Raw genomic sequence first — 21,053 nt, 5'->3', positions numbered from 1 at the left:
GAAGGAACAGCATAAACTAACCCGTGTGCTGCGGATGCGTGATATTCTTTGCTACTGCAAAAAACAAAATAAAACAAAAAAAACAAAATGGTGCACAAAGCAACTCACCTTTGCTGTCATTAGATAATGATCTGAGACTCATGTTATGGTCTCGCTCACAGACCCCACAGCAAACTATCAGGGATGGATTTACATGCCAGCAGCTCCGAAAATATCACCTTCAGCAATAAATATGAGTCCTTAAGGCCAGTCCACACAATCTTTGCCATATACCTGTCCTTCGCTGACTTCACCACAGAGAAGAATTTTGGCCTTAGGTTGCGGAATTTCACAACATTTGGCTGCTGTAAACAATTGTTTTCTTTCTGCCATTGTCCACCAGACATGGAAGTTTACCTGTCTCAGGGCGTGGTTTGATGATGTAAGTGCATACCCTCTATATTACAGGTATACGGTGTCATGTTCTTTTTGTACGCATCACATAGTACAATCATAGCTAGGCCAGTGCATTATGTCATCGAATCAGAATCTTCATACGGCTGTTTGTGACAATTGTAAACCATAACCTTCTGGGCTGGACATCTATGAACGTGATAATGGGCATAAACTAGAATCAGGAAATTAACTGTAAACTTTAAGCGATAGTCAACACAAATAAATACTAAATAATACATACAGAACATTATGCACAGATCATCTCATACAACATCCATGCATATTGTTACTACGAATCACAAAATTTTTTTAAAAATGTCAGAAGGAACAAAGGACAGTCTGAAATTATGAACGTCCAGCCTGAAGGCAGCATCTTAGACCCAGTGTGCAATTGATGGTGAGGATCCAAAAACATTGCCTGAGACTTAGATATGGCCTTTACTTCATACAGATGCCCCAAATCATGAAATGTAGTACCAGAACTTTTCTGGCACAGTGTAACTATTTTGTTTAATTTGTTCCAAATTTAAACCATAGAATAAGTAATAACAGACTCAGTACATGAAAAGTAAAACATTTTCATCAGTATCCACATTAAAATGCAATAACTTCCTTAAAACAATGCAGAAAAAAGTTTGTTTTGTTACAACAACAAGCAGAAAATGGACTGCATTTATATAGCGCTTATCAGAAACTCAAAGCACTTTACAATGATGCCTTGAATTCACCCATACACACTCACACACTAATGTCAGGGTGCTGCCATGCAAGGTGCTCACTACACACTGGGAGCAACTTGGGGATTAAGGACCTTGCCCAAGGATCCATAGTGATTGTCCCACCATACTTGGGTTTGAACAGAGGATCCTCTGGTCTGAAACCCACTGCTTAAAGAGGGTCTAGCGTAAAATAATTCCTATTTTATCTGATAAAACATACTAAAAACATACATTTCCCACTCGTCTTATGAGGGGTTTTTTATCATTAAAAATCGATAAAAAATTATAAAGAACACATTTGATTGGTCAGAAATTTTATGACGTATGGGTGATAGATAGATATATATACTCAACAAAAATATAAACGCAACACTTTTGGTTTTGCTCCCATTTTGTATGAGATGAACTCAAAGATCTAAAACTTTTTCCACATACACAATATCACCATTTCCCTCAAATATTGTTCACAAACCAGTCGAAATCTGTGATAGTGAGCACTTCTCCTTCGCTGAGATAATCCATCCCACCTCACAGGTGTGCCATACCAAAATGCTGATTAGACACCATGATTAGTGCACAGGTGTGCCTTAGACTGCCCACAATAAAAGGCCACTCTGAAAGGTGCAGTTTTGTTTTATTGGGGGGGATACCAGTCAGTATCTGGTGTGACCACCATTTGCCTCATGCAGTGCAACACATCTCCTTCGCATCATCCGTGAAGAGAACACCTCTCCAACGTGCCAAATGCCAGCGAATGTGAGCATTTGCCCACTCAAATCGGTTATGACGACGAACTGGAGTCAGGTCGAGACTCCGATGAGGACGACAAGCATGCAGATGAGCTTCCCTGAGACGGTTTCTGACAGTTTGTGCAGAAATTCTTTGGTTATGCAAACCGATTGTTCCAGCAGCTGTCCGAGTGGCTGGTCTCAGACGATCTTGGAGGTGAACATGCTGGATGTGGAGGTCCTGGGCTGGTGTGGTTACACGTGGTCTGTGGTTGTGAGGCTGGTTGGATGTACTGCCAAATTCTCTGAAACGCCTTTGGAGATGGCTTATGGTAGAGAAATGAACTTTCAATACACGAGCAACAGCTCTGGTTGACATTCCTGCTGTCAGCATACCAATTGCACGCTCCCTCAAATCTTGCGACATCTGTGGCATTGTGCTGTGTGATAAAACTGCACCTTTCAGAGTGGCCTTTTATTGTGGACAGTCTAAGGCACACCTGTGCACTAATCATGGTGTCTAATCAGCATCTTGTTATGGCACACCTGTGAGGTGGGATGGATTATCTCAGAAAAGGAGAAGTGCTCACTATCACAGATTTAGACTGGTTTGTGAACAATATTTGAGAGAAATGGTGATATTGTGTATGTGGAAAAAGTTTTAGATCTTTGAGTTCATCTCATACAAAATGGGAGCAAAACCAAAAGTGTTGCGTTTATATTTTTGTTGAGTGTACTTTATTGATCTCACAATGGAGAAATTATGTTTACACTCCAGTTACCTCAGACAGCAATTAGTCCACAATTATTACTTGTTTACCATAATAATGGCACACATCAGAATTAAAGGCAACACATACACATTTGACATTGTTTATGTGCACTAAGTTTGAAGAAGTCCGTTATCTGAATTGAGGCAAGTGGGCGAAGGCCACGCAGCAACCCTGAGTTGCGCCGCCATCAGCTTGGGGGGGGTGGGCTTGCAGCTAAAACTGCACCGCCCCCACCGAAGAGAAAAGGATGACGATAAGCAGGCGCCGGAAAGGGTGGGTGTTGATGGCGGAAGGAGGGGGTGGGAGGGAGGGAATGGAACATGCTTCAGTCCTGTGAAAAGCAGATTATTGTCTTTGTGAGATGAGATAAGAAACAGCCAATGTTCCCCAGGCCAAAACAAATCCCTCTGGAGGAGACAGTCGGGCAATTTGACCTTCAGGCTTGATAAGCCAGTAATGTTATTGTTGCAGCAGTGAAAAACACTTTTTAACAGTTCTACTTGCACAACCAAATCCCAATTATGAATTATTCACTGGCCGCTGAAATCTTCAGCTGCAACTGCAAGGCATGCATCTGCTCCAAGATGTGATCCAATTTGCATCTGAGTTCAAAGGTCATCGCAGTCTGAGAATGCACTGCCTTGCCAACATCGTTAATCACGACGGACAAGCGAGGGGCCGTGGTTCTTGATGCCGCCATCTTGCCAATTTTCCGTTAGATCAGGGCAGCACATAAGCCAAAAAGTACCAGCCCTGCTACCATGAGACCAAAAATGAATAAATCCTCGACGTCCTCAATGGAGAAAGGCACCAAGCATGCAACACGCCAAGACCCCCAGGAGTCGAGGACATAGCCCGCAGGATACGTTCCATCTGGGCAGGTAGGATTCCCCGGTCCTGACCTTCTTGTAGAAAAAAATGGTGTCAATAGCGTTCAGAGACCAACTGATCAATTCCATGGTTAATCCAATAGTAGTCCAGTAGATCCAGAATCCAATATAATTTGAGGAATTCACAGTCTGATGAAGTAAGGACTTGAAGGTTAAAGGCAGAGAATAGAGATAAGGGAGAGTGTGGAGATGGGACCGCCCTCGTCTGAGTCCCAAGCTGTTTACACCAAGCTCCCACCTTACATAAAGGTGGGAGCTTGGTGTGGGGACCAAACTCCCACCTTAATGTATCCATATTGAATTCTGTGTGCAAGAGAGGGAGAATGTTAAGACGGACTGACAAACGTTTCACAAAGTTCAGGTGCGATCAGTGCGACTGTGACAAACAGCCTCTGTGTCTGGACAGTCTTGGCTGTCTGTTTTTACACTTGTCTTAAAATAGAGTCCGGCTCAATCACTTAAGCCCCATCACACATAACAAGAATGTGGAGGAGCCATTCTGACACAGCAAATATTGCCATTATCCAACGCTGTCGGGAGGAAAAGAGGCATGGCCAGCCGTGGTCCGAACACATCCGTACTCATCCACACCTGGATGATAGCATCCAAAGCTCATGTAGACAGCAGGTGGATAATACAGACTGCTGTCAGACAGCCATAAAAGGTGCTGCAGACTGCCCGATCTCCAAATGTCTGCGTGGCAGAACGGAGCGCTGTTTTTCATACCGGCAGGCATACCGTACCAGATTCATCTCGAGGTTCCCTCGTATGCGCTCATATTTTCTCGGATCCTGTTTTCCGCCATCAGAATCTGTAAATTGTGGTTAGATGGTCCTCAGATAACACATGGACCGATGTCAGATAGGTGTCCCATCTCGATGGTGCCCAGAGAATTATGAAAATGTGTGTCACACTTGGGGCTGCCGGCCGATTTTGACCAACTGTGTTGACTTCCGCAGATGGCTGTCAGAATGTTTTGGAACTGAAATTTGACACTTTTCGTATGTGTGCCAATTCATAATGCCGATGGTACTCTGCGTGATTCTGGCTATGTGTGACGGGGGTATTATAGACACAGCCACTAACATGACAGCGACATTCCTCACTTGTCCTGCTGCAAATGGGTTTGAAACAACAACAAAAAAAAACCTGTTGAAAGACACTGCAGTCCCAATGTTATTTGACTTCAGTAAGCATGTAAACGCAGGGTGAGCCACAGCCAACATGAACCCCAGAAACAGGATCTAAATTCTAATATTCCATCTTATCTTACCTGTTCCTTTCAGTCTGCATCATCATCACAGCCTGACAAAAACTAACCCACATAAGCGCCCTGATTTTGGACAATGCCGTCTGAACATAGTTCCTTGTTGGGGGCTGAAGAAACATAGTATTTTAAAAGACACTCCCTCTGTGTTTTCAGCCTTAACCAGAGAACACTGGTGCTTTGGTGAGCCACATTCATTAACATCATGTCAGTAGTTATCACAGCCATCAATCGACTCTTCCCGCTATGAAAAGAAATCCCATTATCCACCAAGACAAAAATAAAAATAAATAAAATCTAAAAAAAATGTTAAATTACTGTTTGGTGTCTGTGTAAGAAGTGAAAGAAGTGAAGAGCTTATGGCTTGCCCCACACACTTATGTCACACTTCTGGGTTGAATGCATTATTTTTAGTGAATTTGTTTAGCTCGATAATTATTAATAGAAAATGTGAATTTTGAAAATAACGGTAAAAATGTTTTATTTAACACTTAGAATGACACTTTTATATGAAAAAAATTTACAAGAGGCCCCTTTTAACTGCTGTACCATCGCCTCCCCACTAAACAATTCTACCCAAAAATAAACAACTTCTACAAGCATATTTGACTTGTCAACTTCAGTTTATGCACACATTAAATTTTTAAATGGACTGCATTTACATATATAATCAGAAGCTCAAAGTGGTTTACAATGATGCCTCACATTCACCCATTTATACATCAATGTCACAGTGCTGCCATGTAAAGTGCTCACTACCTTACTGGGAGCAACTGGGGATTAAAGTTCTTGCCCAGAGGCCTTTAGGGATTTTACAGCCTGACGGGGGGTTGAACTGAGACTCCTCTGGTCTCAAGCACAACCACCAGACCATCACCTCCCCAATTTTCAACTCCCCCCCCCCCCCCGCCCCCCCAAAAAAGATTTTAAATCTTACATGGCTTTTAACCATTGTGTCATTTTGCAAACAAAATGATAAATCATAGCTTGAATTAAATGCTTCATTGATAATGAAATAAAATTGGAAATTATATCACATTTTTAAAGATGATTATTACATCAAAAATTCCATGGGCAACTAAACTGTGATGAATTTATTATTTTACATAACCACTCAAGTCATGCCAGAGTTTTTTTGTTTTTCTATTTTTGTTTTTCTAGTTAAACTTTAAAGGATTTGCTTGTTTCTTTGTTGCTTTGTGAAACATAGTAGAGGACACCAAAAAAGAAAGAAAAAAAAAAAGTAGAAGACGAAAAATCAAACAAGAATTCTAGGTCTGCAGTGTTGTACTTGTTTAATAATAACTGGGCTCCCTCTTTCTTTTCATATTCAATTACGTACACATTTGTGCTCATATTCTCACAATGTTCCTGAGATTTTAAATAAAAGAATAAGTGTTACAAATGTAAGGTTATGTTTATTAAGCTCTGTGGATAGATGAGAAATATATTATTTTTATTTTTCACGATGTTTTTACATCATTTACCCCATTGAAAGCATGGCTACTGTAAACATGTTCATCTTATTCTTTTAAAAAACAAATAAATAAAATGAAAATGTTTATTTAAAGGCCTAACTCACAATTTCAATAGAAGGTTTGACAGTGAGGCAATAATCACCTCTAAGGTGCATTAGTTATTTAGTTAGTTTTGGTTATTATCGTCATACATTATAATAAACAAAACATACATTTCTGTAAATGAAAACCTAAATCACCTAAACCATTCTCTTCATAGAGTAAAATTAATACAATTGATGACAGAAAAAGGAATATGCTAAATCCCAAAGTTTAATTTTGTCTGTCAGATACAATTCACAAAATAATACAGAATATCACCACTTTAAAAGAAGAAGAAAATAATTTTTCTTTTCTTTTTCTCCACCTTGTGGTTGTTTTCTTGAGAGGCTACTGCGAACTATTTGGTCTGGTGTTTGCTTTGGTGTTATACGAGGAGTGATTGAAAAGTTTTGAGCCTGGCCGAGAAAAGTAGAACGTGATGCTCCATCTTTTCTATTTTCAAAAACCAGCATTTCTCCTGAAAATATGTGAAATTTTGACTCACTGGGTGCAATGTTGAAGAAACAATATTTCAGTGAAGTGAGTAGTGGCGTGCCAGATTGGCAAAATGGATGAAGCTGATGAGCGTGCTGTGTTTTGGTATCTCATGATAAAGGGAATGTTTCTGAAGGAGATCCATGAGGACATGGTAATGATGTTAGGAGATTATGCCCTGTCTTATGCTATAGTTAAATGCTGAATTAAAGAGGGGAAGAACAAGCATCAATCCTTGCTGACGGAAGAATAAGTGAGTGTTGCACAGCCGTTACTGTAAGTATTTCCCAGGAGAAAGTTCTTCCAGTTCTGACAGAAAACCTGGGAATGATGAAAGTTTCAGCACGATGGGCCCCAAGGTTTCTTATGGCCAATCAGAAATGCACAAGGTTGCAGATGTCCAGGAAGAATCTTTGATTTTTGAAACAGATCCAGATCATTTCATGCGACTATGCGACTACAATTGAGAACTGGGTCCATAACTTTGAACCAGAGTCCAAACACCAGTCTAAGTGATGGAAACACGGGTTCTACCTCACCAAAGAAAGCCAAGGCTATCTCATCTGCTGCAAAGGTCATGGCCTCTGTCTTCTGGGATGCTGATGGCATCATAATGGTGGACTACCTCCAAAATGGACATATCATCAATGCGGTCTATTATTCTTCTCTTTTGTGACAACTGTGGGAGAAAATAAAGCAGAAGCAGTGTGGAATGCTCAGATGAGTTCTTCAGTTTGACCAGGACAACAATCTGGTCACATCAGTAATCACAGTGGCTACCATTCATGTATGTGGCTTTGAACTTCTTTTGCACCCACCTATTCCCCTAATTTGCATCCTTCAGACTTCCATCTATTTCTAGTAAAAGGTGGTCAGACCAGATACTGACTGGTTTTCTCCCCGCCCCCCCCCCCCCCAACAAAGCAAAACTGCATATTTCACAAGTGGCCTTTTATTGTGGCCAGCCTAAGGCACAACTGTGCAATAATTATGCTGGCTAATCAGCATCTTGATATGCCACACCTGTGAGGTGGGATGGATTATCATGGCAAAGGAGAAATGCTCACTAACATAACATTTAGACAAATTTGTAAACAATATTTGAGAGATACCGGTTTTTGTGTACATAGAAGGTGATTTAGATCTTCGAGTTCTGCTCATAAAAAATGGAAGCCAAAATAAAAGTGTTGCATTTATATTTTTGTTCAGTGTAATTTGATTCAAACTTGAACTTTAGATTTAGGAAACAGTTGCTGGCATTCAGGACATGCTCAAGCAGAAACTTTAACAATGGATTGACTGAAAATTTTAAAATCTACTACTATACGCAGGCAGCACGGTCGCTTAGTGGTTAGCACTGTTGCCTCACAGTGAGAAGGTCATGGCATTGATTCCCACCTGTGGCTTTTCTGTATGTGGGTTCTCTCCAGGTGCTCCGGCTTGCTCCCACACATAAAGACATGCAGGTTAGGTGAATTGGAAACCTTAAATTGTCCGTAGGTGTGCGTGTGGTGGTGAATGTGTTTGTTTGTTTATATGTGGCCCTGCGACAGACTGGTGTCCTGTCCAGGGTGATTGCTGGGATAGGCTCCAGTCCTATGCAACTCCCGTGTGAGTACTACTCTCAGCAACAGAATGGTCGTCGTGTCCCAAGGTTCTTGAAAAGGAATATATCCAGCTGCTGTACAGTAATGCAGGTGCAATAGAATTTCACCAAGAGCTTGTCTAATATACATATGTCGCGGACATGAATGAGCGAAGCTCGTCAGCATCTCACCATGTCATTTAGGTCTTTCAGACTTTATTTTGAGTAAATGCTTCAAGGGAGCATAAGCATGGCAAAAACCTTTAAGCATTTTTCTTTATTTGCCTCTCACATGCCTGGAAAAGCTCTTCGCCACCTAACCATGTGCTTTAGGTCCTTCAGACTTTTTTCAGTAAAATTGTTCTTTTTAAACATATTCCTCATTTTGCCTTTCAGCTTCTGGAGGTGCTCTCCCGCCCATACTCCTCACATTTTTAAGCATTTTTCTTTTTTTTGCTTTTCAGATGACCCCTTAATTACAGCCCTCTTAACCCCTTGCTACTTTAAGCATTTTTTTTAAATGTAGATGTAAATTAATATTCAGAGTTTTCAGCTAGTTGACAGTAGGCTGTACAATATGGCCAAATTATTGTGTCTCAATATTGTCATATAAATGGGCAATTCTATGGTAATGGAATTACAACAGCAGCAAAATCTGGACATATGGCATCTAACCATGACAGATTAGCTCAGATTGTAATTCCGTTGCCGTAGAATTGCCCAAATATCACTTACATACACGCTGTCCATATTCTTGAGCCGATTAGGTGGGTAGGGAGAGTTCCCATGGGATAAAAAAGTTTTTCAACCTACCATCCCTGGTTCTCAAGACCAGGCACCTAAGTGGCTCTACTCTCTCTTTTTTTTTTTTTTTTTTTTTTTTTTTTTAAGATATTCAGGTGTAAACACTAAGAGTTCCACTTTAGATTTGGAATGTATAATAGAAGATATAGTTTACTGAATTTTCATATCAATATGATATACGATATGACTATGATTTGACACCAAGTGCAAATTAAACATTCTTAAAGAAAACAGTAATAATACCACACTCATTTTGCACTCATCATAAGGTTAAGATACTGTGCCCTCCACATTTTAATTTGTTTATGCCATTTTAAATACTAGAAATACAAAAAAAATAAAATAAAATAAAATTTATAAAATTATCTTCCTCAAACTGAAAGCAAATCTCTAAAACTTGATAAAAGCTGTAAATAATAGTTTTATTGCCAGTTTTCTTTAGACAACTCAGGGGATGGAAACATGAACATTTCCAAGTCACTGAATATGTCTTGGACTTTATTTACATGAATTATGAAAAAATACGTACGTTTATTTCACCAAAACATCAAATCAAAGGCTTTCATCTCAAATGTACTTTCTGTCAATTTTGTAGCTGAACTTTCAGGTCTTCTTTTTAAGACAATCCTCCTCTACACCACTTCATCAGGAAGCTGTGATTTATATTATTTTTAATTAATTTATATCAAGTTGTAGAGTTTTGCTTTCAGTTAACGAAGATAATTTTAGAAAAAAAATGTATTTGAAATGGAATAAACAAATTAAAATGTGTGAAATACCAAGTGTTCCAATACTTTTGAGGGCAACTGAGCAGCATCTTACATCTCATACTCGTATATAGTGCAGCAGATAAGAGAATATTTAGAGTGGAATCCTGCAAATGATGATACAAACATCAGTTTTGGCACAAATAATCCATAGACATGAACTCTTTTGAAGAAAAAAAAAAACCCTGATTGGCCACTTGAATTTTCAATAGGCAGCCAGGTAGGGGTCAATTGATTTACACAGGGGTCTAAATCAGGGGTGGGCAACTTGTTCCAGAAAGGGCCAAGAGGGTGCAGGTTTTCCTTACAGCCAGTGATTCCACCAGGTGATTTCACTGATTAATATCACTTTTAGCAGATGGAATCAGTTAATCAGTGAAATCACCTGGTGGAATCAGTGGCTGCAAAGAAAACCTGCACCCTCTTGGCCTTTTCTGGAACACATTGCCCACCCCTGGTCTAAATTAAAAGACACTCCAATCATATAGAAAACTACACCACATTATTTGCCTGATCATAAAGATTCCAAAAAAAGGTATAGTTTGGACAATCTGTGACTGAATGTTATGGAGTTATGAGGTAAAAGCTAGAAGAATGGTGACAAAGGTCAGTTTCAGTTTGTACAGGGGTCAAAAGTTGCTCAATTAATTTAGCTCCAGCTGTATTTGTGCTGAATTTGATGCTTGTATCACCATTTGAAGGATTGTTTCAGTGATCTGCTGCACTAATTAGCCAAGAGAGCATGAACCAGCTGCTGTCTGTTAATTTAAACGTGTACATAAGCCAACCCAAGTTAACGGAGAAATGCTGCTTTTAACAACCTGGACCTCATTTCTGACATAAAATATGGTTGTTTACTCACCAATATAAGTTTGGAGTGATTAGAAGTCCATAGTTCAAACAACGTGTTCAGTTCAAATCTGAAGCAAACATTTTTCTTCTTCTATTAAGGTGGATTATAACTTTTTGTGGTGCACAGCACAAACTACTGGACAGGAGGAACCTAGCAGTCAATGTGACTCACTGATTTGAACATGCAGGTCTTTCAACCAGACGTGTGGTGCTGTGACATGTCAATCATTTGTGTCCAATCAGATTTCAGGAGAGTCCGGTGAAACCCCAGCCTCCACTCTAGCTCCACCCATGCCAGGAAGTGTTTGACATTTGAACATTTCCTGTTTCACTGGGCCTCATGTTTCAACGTTGCACACTTGTGGCGTAAATTTACGGTGTAAATTTGAAGTACACGAAAGTTGCCATGACATGTATCAAGCAGTGCGCACCTGCCCATTTCCAGTGTACGCCCGATGTGACCTTGATAAATGCGGCGGGTGAAAACAATCATAATTATAATGAACACGCCCATAAATATTCAGACTCCGCTTCAGACACACCCTCATTTTACGACAAGGAAGCCAGGAAGACGGCAAAGAAAAAGAACTCCACCAATCACAACGCGTGCCAATAGAGCGTCAAAAGTGGCCATCGTATTAATTGTTTTGTAGTATAATCAAAAAGTGTTACAGTGGCCCCTCGTTTATCGCGGGAGTTACGTTCTAAAAATAGCCCGCAAAAAGCGAAGTCCGCGAAGTAGTCAGCGATATTTTTTTACAATTATTTTTGACGTTTTAAAGCTGTAAAACCCCTGTAAAACCACTTTATACACTTTTCTCAATCAGGCATTAACATTTTCTCACTTTTCTCTCATGTGTAAACACTCTCAAATTTCAAACCTTAGTAGAAAAATAAGACCAACCTGTTTTTAGGCCCAAATATTTGTTTGAGACATAAAAATAGAATGTTTTCCTATAAATAATTATGATGGGTTTTAGAACTAACAAATTTAATTTTAACGATCAACCTACGAGGTTGGACACATAAGAAATTATTAATAGTGACTGACCAGTATTTCACAGTTCCTCTGATCGTGCCTCTTCATCCTGACGCCGCGCCTTTTTACACCGAGCCAAACCTCGCTGCAGGTGTCTTTTTCCGAGTGAAGAACACAGTTATGGGCAGTTGTTGGCGCTCTTTTTTCTTCTGGGCAAGAAGATTCTTATAAACAGACACACAGACCACAATGCACTGTTAAAAAAAAAAGCATGCAAAATTGGACTAAAAAATCTGCGAAACTGCGAGGCCGCGAACGGTGAACTGTGTTATAGCGAGGGACCACTGTATTCTCTTTTCACATGTCAATAATTCTTGACATGTGGATATTTGCTAGCTCAATTAATAAGACACGCCTAATTTTTCAGATTTCTTTATTTTGAAAATGTATTTATTTTATTGTAACAAATGAATGGAGAAGACAAAACCTGATTGCAGCAACACTACAATTGTAATTATCAATTCCATTGTCTAAAATGATCACACCACATAAAGTTAAGCTCAGCGCTGCTCTGGCTCCGGGCTCAAAGTCTGGAGAAAAAGGCGAGCAGCGTTTTCTTTGCGGTCAGCGCTGTGGCCACGGATTGTGCTCGAGAACAACAAATACAGCAAAAGCGGGATTTGTATTAATTATTATGTAGTATAATCAAGAAAGTGTTATTTATGTAACATATGCATTGATTTGTATAATGGCACTGTTTATCATGATCAGTTTCATTTTTATGTGGATTCCTGTGCTGGTTCATTTTGGTGTATAATTTACACCACCTCTCGACCTGGTGTATATTTTCAGCGCACCGTACGCCAATGACCACATTGATAAATGCCAAGTAGTGCAGCCATTTTGGCGTACACCCCATATACACTCAAATATCGCCATACGCAACGTTGATACATGAGGCCCACTGTGACTGATAAATTGGCACTTCTTGTTTGAGTGTGAGCTTGCCACTGAGTTCCCGCGAGATTCCATGGGATCTTGTCTGTCAATCCAGGAAGTGTTTGACATTTGAACATTTCCTGTTTTACTGTGGATTTGAAAATTGGCACTTCCCGTTGAGGACGCCCTGTACCATGAGTGAGCTTCATGCCGCTGCGTGATGCTTCGTTCATATTAATGTTATGTTTATAAAATCTCAGAAAATTGCCAGGATAAAGCCAAATCGAGTTAAATAATAAAAAAAAAAGTTAAATGATCCCAGATTTTGCCAAGTTAAAGTTAAAGCAGTTGGCAAGGACTGTTCAAAACTATTTTAAACAGGTTTATAGTTCATTTGAATTAATGAAACAGTTGATCTTCAGTTGTCCATAATTTTTCAAACTCACTTTAATCTATTTTATCAGAGCATGTTCAAACAATAGTGCAAATAAATAATCATCTGGTTTGAACCAGAAGTAAATATTTACATACTTAAAGCATTACTGTTGAAGGGAAATTCTCAGTGATGTTCACAAGTACTTTGATCATTAATGCACTAATTGTTAAATCATCTAAAATGTTACATTTTCCATTTTATGTCACTAAATTGAAATCCTTTGAATTTTGTGCTGCTAGTCAGTCAAAAATGATCTGAAGATGTTGTGCTCAACTACAGGAAATACAACCACCTTTTTCCAGGTAAAATTAGTTAATAGAATAGAATAGAACAGAGTAGAATAGAGGATGGCAGTGGTTACCACTGTTGCCTCACAGCGAGAAGGTCATGGGTTTGATTCCCACTTGTGGCCTTTCTGTGTGAAGTTTGCGTGTTCTCCCCGTTCTGCCTTGGATTCGACTGGAAACTTTAAATTGTCCATAGGTGTGCGTGCGTGTGTGAATGTATTTGTTTGTCTGTATGTGGCCCTGCGACAGACTGGCATCCATTCCAGGGTGTAACCCCACCTCGTGCTCTATGACTGCAACCCGCAAAAAATGTGAGTATATAAATAAGTGTAAGTATGCACAAGCTATTTAAACAAATAAATATACATTCTGATAAGGCACTGAGAAAATTAGATTGCACATACGAGGGCTGTCCGTAAAGTATAGGTCCTTTTTATTTTTTTCAAAAACTATATGGATTTCATTCATATGTTTTTACGTCAGACATGCTTGAACCCTCGTGCGCATGCGTGAGTTTTTCCACGCCTGTCGGTGACGTCATTCGCCTGTGAGCACTCCTTGTGGGAGGAGTCATCCAGCCCCTCGTCGGAATTCCTTTGTCTGAGAAGTTGCTGAGAGACTGGCGCTTTGTTTGATCAAAATTTTTTCTAATCCTGTGAGACACATCGAAGTGGACATGGTTCGAAAAATTAAGCTGGTTTTCAGTGAAAATTTTAACAGCTGATGAGAGATTTTGAGGTGATTCTGTCGCTTTAAGGACTTTTCACGGTGCGAGACGTCGCGCAGCGCTCTCAGGCAGCGTCATCAGCCTGTTTCAAGCTGAAAACCTCCACATTTCAGGCTTTATTGATCCAGGACGTCATGAGAGAACAGAGACGTTTCAGAAGAAGTCGGTTTCAGCATTTTATCCGGATATTCCACTGTTAAAGGAGATTTTTTTAATGAAAGACGTGCGGACGGGTCCGCGCGTCGGGACGCAGCCGACGCGGCGCGGCGGCACAGGAAAAACACCTCCGTGTTGATAACCATTTGTTAAAATCCAGTTGGCTTTTGATGGCTTTCAGTGGAGTGAGTATATGAGAAATTGTTTATCAGCTGGAGATGTTCCAACTTGTCCTTAAGGTTTCCAACGGAGGTGTTTTTCCTGTGACGGAGCATCGCGGCGGCTGCGAGCCGACGCTGCAATCCGCCTGCACGTCTTTCATTAAAAAAATCTCCTTTAACAGTGGAATATCCGGATAAAATGCTGAAACCGACTTCTTCTGAAACTTCTCTGTTCTCTCACGACGTCCTGGATCAACAGAGCCTGAAATGTGGAGGTTTTAAGCTTGAAACAGGCTGATGACGCTGCCTGAGAGCGCTGCGCGACGTCTCGCACCGTGAAAAGTCCTTAAAGCGCCAGAATCACCTCAAAATCTCTCATCAGCTGTTAAAATTTTCACTGAAAACCAGCTTAATTTTTCAAACCATGTCCACTTCGATGTGTCTCACAGGATTAGAAAAAATTTTGATCAAACAAAGCGCCAGTCTCTCAGCAACTTCTCAGACAAAGGAATTCCGACGAGGGGCTGGACGACTCCTCCCACAAGGAGTGCTCACAGGCGAATGACGTCACCGACAGGCGTGGAAAAACTCACGCATGCGCACGAGGGTTCAAGCATGTCTGACGTAAAAACATATGAATGAAATCCATATAGTTTTTGAAAAAAATAAAAAGGACCTATACTTTACGGACAGACCTCGTATTGCACATATTTGTATAAGTATAGCCCATAGGATTTCAGTAAATGCACATGTAATGTCAGAGTTATTGCACATGAGTGTTTAATGTTCTCACAGCTCCGGGACCATAATAATCATTAATTGTATTCATATAAGTGTACTAGTGCAATGTCCATGGGGATCCAAGGGCGATAGATTGGGTAGTGTTGGTAGGTGGGGGGGGGGGGGGGGGGTAATGAATTATGAAAAGTTTCTATAATGATTTGGAATGGCATGTGAATCCAGAATGTTTTTAGAACCTTAGACTTCAACAATTTTTAGATGAAGAACTCAAGCCTTTTATTTCCTGTTAATTACATAATTTTCTAATGTTAAATTACTGTTTTAATGCATTCAGAAATTGCTTATGTTCTTGTTATCATATACACACTATTATTATTATCATTATTATTACTATCACTATTATTATTGTTTTATTATTACGTATACAATATTTTGTCATTTGATTTTTAAATGGACCACAATGGAAATAAGTGTTTTCACTTTCTTGTGTCATCGATGTATTTTTAACATATTTACAATTATATTATGTACTTACATTGACCTTACTAAATGAAATCACGCACACATGCATGCACTTAGGTTTTTAATATAAAGAAGATTTCCTGCCCCATGGTGGCATGGTGTGTGAGTTCAGAAGTTAATTATTAGGGATGAGCAAGTACATCACTATCTGTATCTGTATCTGTTCAACCATCTAAATGATCAGTATCTGTAGTCGTAGTGGGTGGGGCCTAAACCGGAAGTGAGTATGGTTTAACCCTAAATGGCTGGGGCTTAAATCAGTACATTAAGTCTGAAATTGATATGGGTTGATCAGAAGTTGCAATATTTATTGTTTATTTGAAAACTATTTATAGAACAGCCTCAAAATTGAGATTCAAATCAATGTTTCGAACACAAAAGTAAGAGAAGTTTTTTTTATGAACTCAGAACATGACTATTCTTAAGTGTATGAATGAATATTTACAGAACAGCCTCAGAATTGAGAGTCAATGCTTTTGATCACAATAGTAAAGGAACTATTTTACAGAACAAGTTTTTTTTATAAACTCAGAACATGAATATTCTTAAGTGTATGAATGAATAACAGAACAGCCTCAGAATTGACATTCACTGTAGTACGAAATTATATGAACTACTAAGTATGCATGAACAAGAGCTGTCATACTCAACTTTTTTTTTTTTAAATCTTATGATCAAACTGTGATCAAACTTTTTTTTTCAATTATTTATTTATTTTTACTACCTAACGTTGTTGGCATTTTTTTCCACACAAAGTTAAAGAATATTGATTAAGGTGTGTGTGTGTGTGTGTGTGTGCGTGCGTGCGTGCGTGCGTGCGACTGTCTGTCTGTGTGTGACTGAGTGACTGTTTGAGAGGGAGAGAGAGAGGTTGTTCAACTGACCAATTTATTTTTTATGAACTGCAGTGAGAAAGTGTCAGATACTGCATGCAGCCATATTCAATAAAAATGTTAACATAGGCTACTTTGTGTGTTCAGCTATATGTGTGTATGTGTGTAAGTGGTCTGTAAGACTTTTTTTTAGTGATCTGTGTGAACTTGGTGATTCATGCAAACATCCAGTGATGGCAAACAGGGAACTAACATGTCACCCTTGTTCACTGTATTCTTCTCAAAAGCAACACGTTCAGTAGGAGCAAAGTTTTCCAACTGACTTTATATCACCAACAAAACGAAGAGCAAACAAACAATTAAAAAATAAATTAGAAAAACCTGACCGGAGGCAGTGACTGACGCGACAGGAGCCGTTTTCAGCGCTGTCTTGTCAAAAGCACAGTGTATGATACGAAACAAGTTCAAGTAACTTTAAATATATGGCAAACTGAAAAAGAGGCAAGCTGAAGAAAACTTTTAAAGAGTACTGACACAGCAACTTGAGGCAGAATCCAGCCAAGCACAGAGAGAGATCCTGTGTGTGTGTGTGTGTGTGTGTGTGTGTGTGTGTGTGTGTGTGTGTGTGTGTGTGTGTGTGTGTGTGTGTGTGTGTGTGTGTGTGTGTGTGTGTGTGTGTGTGTGTGTGTGTGTGTGTGTGTGTGTGTGAAGAAGACATGTCTGTGTAGGGAGGGGCGGGCACTGTGTGTGACTGGCCAGTCACAGAGGGTGAAGACAGTCAGTTAGCCAATGAGGATTTTTCTTCAGCACGAGCACAGATATTGATGAATTTTATTCAGATCATGCTCGTGCTCATCGAAACTGCTTTATCCAACCCTATTAATTATTAACGTTGTTAGCTAAAAATGTGTTTTCTCCAAAAGTATTATTCCTGTCAACTTTCCGCTTTGGTGCCATTCATCCTTGACCCAAAATACGTAAGCATACCAAACAGCAAATGTCAGCTTTCCTCCATTTTCCCCTGATCGAAGTAATACGCATTGACACAGAGGTTTTTGTCTTGTCTGCATTCTGCTGCAAGCCGGTGCTTTTATTTTTACACACCCACAAAGACGGTAATGGAAGGCATCAAACGCAGTACAGTTTTCATTCATGATAACAGCAACAACACTTAAGTCAATCATGGAATCAGTAACATGAAACTTAACTAAACTGACTAGACCAATTGAACTACAAAAACAATTAATCAATAACATTAACAACACTGTGAAACTAACATGAATCACAATAACATTTAAAACACCAAAACCTCGAACTCCCATGGTTCATTGCAGCACAATGTCCATTGTTCACTGTTGTTAGGTAATATCGCTAATTTCTCTAAAAATATTAGTCCTATCAATTTGACGTTTTTGCAGTGTTCATCCTTGACACAAAATACATAAGCATACCAAATGTTAAATGTCGGTTCTTCCCAGTTTCTCTGTGATCAAAGTCAAACACACACACGCACACAGAGGCCACTTGGCTATTATAATATAGATTTTACGGTATGTTGTTCCTGTTCATGAAAATGTTCACATTTCATCATCTTTTTTTTCTGATTTCCAAATGTTACTTTACATGAACAGAAGAAAAGCCACATTGTGCTGAGATGAGCTTGAGTCTTTGAGGAGATGCCGCATGCGCAGAAAGTGTCTTTGAACTGTCCATTGATTCGTACCATCGGATTTAAAGTGTGTGAATGGAGCATCACACGGCCCGGCTCATCAGTATTGGTAACTGGATGTCCATTGAGATTCAGAGCACAAACCTTTGATCCACCGCTGTACTGAGGCTTCAGGCAAACTCTTGCTTTTTTTCCCCATCATCCACTGCTGTCGTTCTTATTGAAATCCCAGGAGATTGTTCCTTTGCCTCAGCGTTCATTCTTTGTTTTTACTGCTGAACCTTCTTGATGTTTTTGGCATAATGTTTGTTTTTTAACAATAATGCAGTGACTGAATATACGAGGTCTGTCCGTAAAGTATAGGTCCTTTTTATTTTTTTCAAAAACTATATGGATTTCATTCATATGTTTTTACGTCAGACATGCTTGCACCCTCGTGCGCATGCGTGAGTTTTTCCACGCCTGTCGGTGACGTCATTCGCCTGTGAGCACTCCTTGTGGGAGGAGTCGTCCAGCCCCTCGTCGGAATTCCTTTGTCTGAGAAGTTGCTGAGAGACTGGCGCTTTGTTTGATCAAAATTTTTTCTAAACCTGTGAGACACATCGAAGTGGACATGGTTCGAAAAATTAAGCTGGTTTTCAGTGAAAATTTTAACAGCTGATGAGAGATTTTGAGGTGATTCTGTCGCTTTAAAGACTTTTCACGGTGCGAGACGTCGCGCTGCGCTCTCAGGCAGCGTCATCAGCCTGTTTCAAGCTTAAAACCTCCACATTTCAGGCTTTATTGATCCAGGACATCGTGAGAGAACAGAGAAGTTTCAGAAGAAGTCGGTTTCAGCATTTTATCCGGATATTCCACTGTTAAAGGAGATTTTTTTAATGAAAGACGTGCGGACGGGTCCGCGCGTCGGGACGCAGCCGACGTGGCGCGGCGGCACAGGAAAAACACCTCCGTGTTGATAACCATTTGTAAAATCCAGGCGGCTTTTTATGGCGTTCAGTGGAGTGAGTATATGAGAAATTGTTTATCAGCTGGAGATGTTCCAACTTGTCCTCAAGGCTTCCAACAGAGGTGTTTTTCCTGTGGCGGAGCGTCGCGGCGGCTGCGAGCCGACGCTGCAATCCGCCTGCACGTCTTTCATTAAAAAAATGTCCTTTAACAGTGGAATATCCGGATAAAATGCTGAAACCGACTTCTTCTGAAACTTCTCTGTTCTCTCACGACGTCCTGGATCAATAAAGCCTGAAATGTGGAGGTTTTAAGCTTGAAACAGGCTGATGATGCTGCCTGAGAGCGCTGCGCGACGTCTCGCACCGTGAAAAGTCCTTAAAGCGACAGCATCACCTCAAAATCTCTCATCAGCTGTTAAAATTTTCACTGAAAACCAGCTTAATTTTTCGAACCGTGTCCACTTCGATGTGTCTCACAGGTTTAGAAAAAATTTTGATCAAACAAAGCGCCAGTCTCTCAGCAACTTCTCAGACAAAGGAATTCCGACGAGGGGCTGGACGACTCCTCCCACAAGGAGTGCTCACAGGCGAATGACGTCACCGACAGGCGTGGAAAAACTCACGCATGCGCACGAGGGTTCAAGCATGTCTGACGTAAAAACATATGAATGAAATCCATATAGTTTTAGAAAAAAATAAAAAAGACCTATACTTTACGGACAGCCCTCGTATATGTGATACAAATCCTATGGAATCAAATTTCTAAAATTTTAACAGAACAGTTTTAAACTCAGTGTCCATAAGTCTCATTCATTAAAATCTTTGAGACAAGAACGGAGACGCTGCTATCACAGCAACGGGCCCCAAAATGTGACTGGTTGTCACACAGACACAAATGAGCCAACCACTGAAATCTCTGAATCGTGCAGGGAAAGTGTGACTCATTTTCAGTTTGAAGAGTGGCCACACAGGATGTCCACAACTTTGGATGAAAAACTCATTCACGACTCAAGAGTCATAATCTCCCACATGGCAGCTCTGCACGGTTCGTGAATGGCTGGGTGGAGGATGCTGCTCAGTGTGACTCACCACCAGTCAGTTCAGTCAGTTAAACTTGTTCCAGTCTTTGCTATATCCAGAACTTTTCAAAACTCATTTGGACTGCTGGCCTCCATGGACTGACTCACACTGAGCACAGAAAGGTTTAAACAAAGGGATCAATACCTGTGGATGAGTTTACCCAGTGTGTACGCCACGTTCAAACAGAGTGAAGACACGATGCACCGGACCTGCCTCCCAGTTGTCCCAAAATGAACTCTGGGTGGGGGGATTCTGACTGATTTTTCACGGGTTTGCAGAGTGGTGTGACTGAATGAGAGGACTAGGCTCTAAAAGTAGCCATGTGATAGCTGCTTTGGAAAATCAGTTGAATATGTTGGGTTGTATACCAGCCCATTGTGGTGTGAAAATGTGATAAACTCATCCAGGTGCAAGACTGGCTTTAAATTTTTATTTGTTTATTTTTTCAAAGTCCTTTGTGATGCACAACTGTGATAACATAAGTGAATTCTTTGACAGAGTCGGTTCTTCTGGGTTTAGTCAGGTTCCTTATGTAATGATTCATAGGTTCATTAAACTTTTTGGAGATTTGGAAAACTATTCATATTTAGAAAGCTTATGAAATGGAGTAATCCAAAAACAAAGATTTTTTTTTTTAAGGTGATAGAGAGAGGTTGAATGGGGCATTAATCCTTGTTCTGTGATGCGATATGTAGCCCC

This window comes from Thalassophryne amazonica, chromosome 2, assembly GCF_902500255.1.
Source record: "Thalassophryne amazonica chromosome 2, fThaAma1.1, whole genome shotgun sequence".
NCBI lineage: Eukaryota > Metazoa > Chordata > Actinopteri > Batrachoidiformes > Batrachoididae > Thalassophryne > Thalassophryne amazonica.
The sequence above is the reverse complement of the archived record's forward strand: the minus strand, read 5'-3'. Positions refer to the sequence as shown.